Source organism: Zea mays, chromosome 9, assembly GCF_902167145.1.
Source record: "Zea mays cultivar B73 chromosome 9, Zm-B73-REFERENCE-NAM-5.0, whole genome shotgun sequence".
Taxonomy (NCBI): Eukaryota; Viridiplantae; Streptophyta; class Magnoliopsida; order Poales; family Poaceae; genus Zea; species Zea mays.
Genome location: NC_050104.1, coordinates 58,942,477 through 58,945,829, shown reverse-complemented (window position 1 = coordinate 58,945,829; position 3,353 = coordinate 58,942,477). Strand labels below are relative to the sequence as shown.

General features: G+C 39.4%; 1 long non-coding RNA gene across 1 annotated transcript; it reads right to left on the bottom strand.

Annotated features, from left to right (window-relative positions):
• Positions 1 to 435: 435 nt before the first annotated feature.
• On the bottom strand, positions 436 to 1,206 carry LOC103638429 (uncharacterized). The gene is made up of 2 exons (XR_558781.3): positions 812 to 1,206; positions 436 to 727 (listed from the first exon to the last, which is right to left on the bottom strand). It is a non-coding gene; the product is annotated as an uncharacterized lncRNA (long non-coding RNA).
• Between the last annotated feature and the right edge of the window lie 2,147 nt (positions 1,207 to 3,353).

The window sequence follows — 3,353 nt, the reverse complement described above, 5'->3', positions numbered from 1 at the left end:
GATGCTTTATTGCGCATTAAGGAGTATAGAGACGATATAGTAGGTGACACGAATGATGACATGGCAAGTGATGTGGATAGGTGACATGGCAGGTGATGTGGAAAAATGACGTGGCAGGTGATGGGGAAAGGTGACGTGTCAGCTGAACTGGCGAGTGACACATTTTATAGTAATGCCAAAACACATGTTAACAAAAGTAGAAACAATAATATAGCCACGTTTGTATTGTGTGCCTATGCATATCAATACGTTATATAGTAACGTCAAAGTGTGTATTAAGACTTGTAGAAACGATTTTGTACATACATCTATATTTGTTTGTAATAATATAGACACGTTATACTGTAACACTTTATTACGTGCCAAAAAAAGATGTTTTCATTTATATATTTATATATATAAATGTGCATCGAGATGAATGTTAAAAAAATCAAATTATAAACCCTCAATAATATTGCTTTTGGCCTTGGCAAAATATCAAGAAGCTAACTAACTCGATAGCAAACATGTTCAGTAACTGCCAATTGTGTTCACAAAGAAGCAAAGCCAAAGTGGCAATATCATACAAATATCACTTAAAAATTTTAGTAACTACTAGAATCTAACTGATTCACTTTGCAATTATACTAGGCTTCCCATCTAGCTTTGTCCACGCCATCTAGCTTTGTCCACGTGCTGCAGGTACCAACTTGTTGCGGGTACAAGATGAGCTTCTAGCTTGCTTCACCTATGAAGCATGTGTTAGATCAATAACTCAATTTGAAGTTGTTATGGGGACACATGTACTATTTCAAATAAAAAAGAAACTTACATGTGTAATTGGCCAAGGAATAACATAGCCAATAGCATTAATTAGTGTACGAATCTGATTAGATGGTCTAGGTACCTCCTCATATATAATATTGCCAAGAAGTGTGCAAGGGAAAACTCCATATGAGGCATGGCATGGCAGTAAACCACAAGTGGGTCATCTCAGAACTTTTGGATGCATAGGTCATGTCAAGAAGGTAGGTCCTGGAGTCGACAAGCTGTCAGACAGGTCTACTAAAATGGTTCTGCTAGGATATGAATCAGGCACAAAGGGTTACAGAATGGTTGATCCTACAACTAAGAGATTATACATAAGTAGAGATGTGAAGTTTGAAGAGGATGTGGCATGGAACTGGAACAGTGACAGTTGTTTTCAGTCGACTGAAATAGACACAGATATTTCAATCACACCGTTTCAGTTTACTGTACCTGGTCAGCAAATGGGTATTCCAGCGGGTACAGGTGATGTGAGTGAAAATTCTGGGGGTGGTGGATCACTTCCACTATCACCACATCCACAATCACCTGTGACACATTATGCCTCACAAGAATTAAACAGCATCACAAGATCTGAACATACATCCCAAATAAGTACCTGGATGACAATGGGACAAGTAGAAGAGCTGGCTGATTTAGTGAGAACAGCTACCTGATTTAGTGAGAGATTTTAGAAGATGCACTATTCATAGTTATTTGCCTCCAGCCTTGAATGCCTATACATTAAAAGAAACTAAATTCAGCAAGCATGAGTAATCAGAGGTAGATTGGAAAAGATGCACTATTCATAGTTATGGAAATTGGGCGTTCAAGCCCTTGACATGGGCTCAAATCCAAGAACAAGCAATGAAGCAAGAGTGGGAAAAAACCACATGACTTTTTCCTGAAAATGAGTATTTTACATCCTCTTAAGAAGCAAACAAGCTTTATGTAACACATAAACTGTCTGTGGTGCAACTTAAGATAACAAAAAAAAGTCAGATGAAAGTATGTTGCAACATAAGTATGAATTGTTTATACACATTATGTGTTACATAAAGCTTGTTTGCTTCTTCAGATGATATACTCAATGTGTTGCAACATAAACAAGGATGGACAAAAGGATGGGCACAAGTGATGGCATTTGGCACGCACCACTCAAATTATTTGGTTTATCCTCCCATTCCCTGTACTAGTTAGGCTGTTGATATCAACAGGCCATAGACATTAAACAAGTTGCACTGCATTGTGACAAAAAAACGGTTGTACTCTCTCTAACAGAAGCGAGTAAAACGTACTTTTTTGGGCTCATGTTTATATTTTTTGTCCTGTGCAACCATTTCTATATATATTTGATTTCGTCGTATCGAATCGAGGTACTTACTAGAGTCTTAGACTAGTACTACCTGCTCGTCAGTCGTCACTGTTGGAAAAAATAGTAGCAGAAAAATGAAAGAAGACTACCTACCCGTCCCCCCCCCTTCTGTACGACACCTCTAGTCGCTGATCAAACAGCAACGATCTGATTCGCAGATAAAGTCCAAACCTCGTTCTCGACCTGATGACCACTCGATTACCGGTGCTAGCACTAGCACGCAACGTGTACCTGTTGTTGCAATCCGCTAGAACAGATGGACACAGGCAGCAGCACAGCCAGCTAAAGGCACGAAGGCTCGGCCAATCAACGCATCATCCAATAAGCACAGCGCTAGCTGATCACTTCAGAGAGTCGATTTAGGTCGGAGTTCTTACCTCTCTCAAGGCAAAAACATGTTTCACATAGAACAGTACTAAAGAATAGCTTGCTCTTGTTTATTTTCCTTGCAGAGTGAGCAGTTGTAATCGGCCGGTTAGTGATTGGGGGCTAGGGTTCGTTGGTGTTCTTGGTCGGGACCAGTGGTTCAGGTCCTTCTTATTATTATACCGGGAGGGCGGTCATTCCCTCCCGAGCCGAGTTTTTTTATACTGCTGCAGCTTAGCTTAAAGGAGATCAGATTTTCTAAAAGTGCTTCCACAATACAAGATTATAATAACCAAATGACTATTGTCCTTACTATATCTATCTATATGACTATGAGGTACCTCAAGGCTCAAGTAAACTGCTTTATGAAGTTTACACTCTCTTCTTGGTTTTGACATGTGTGTGATCGAACTCCCCCCCCACAAAATGAAATACATGGTCAGGCACTTTCGCGAAAAAAAGTAAAATGCTTTCAGAATTTTTTACATGACTGTATCCTGAGCAGCTGGTGTTCAGTGTCTTTTTTGCCTTATGAAGCCTTGGGGACACCTCTACGCATAAATCTACCTTTTGATTGTGGTGATATAAAACAATAATCAGAGTCAGGAAAAGAGTTCTGTAACTCACGTTGAAGGTGCCTGAAGAAAAGAGTAAGCCAAAAAAACAACAATCATCGCAAATACACCCCTGTTAACAAGAGATAGTATAAATTAGTCCAGAAGCTCTCCTTAAAATGGTAACCAGCACATGAGACTAAGAAAAATGGTGATTGGAAATATTGAGTTCAGTTCAGCACCAAGGAAGCTTCATAAAAAAATATAGCTGC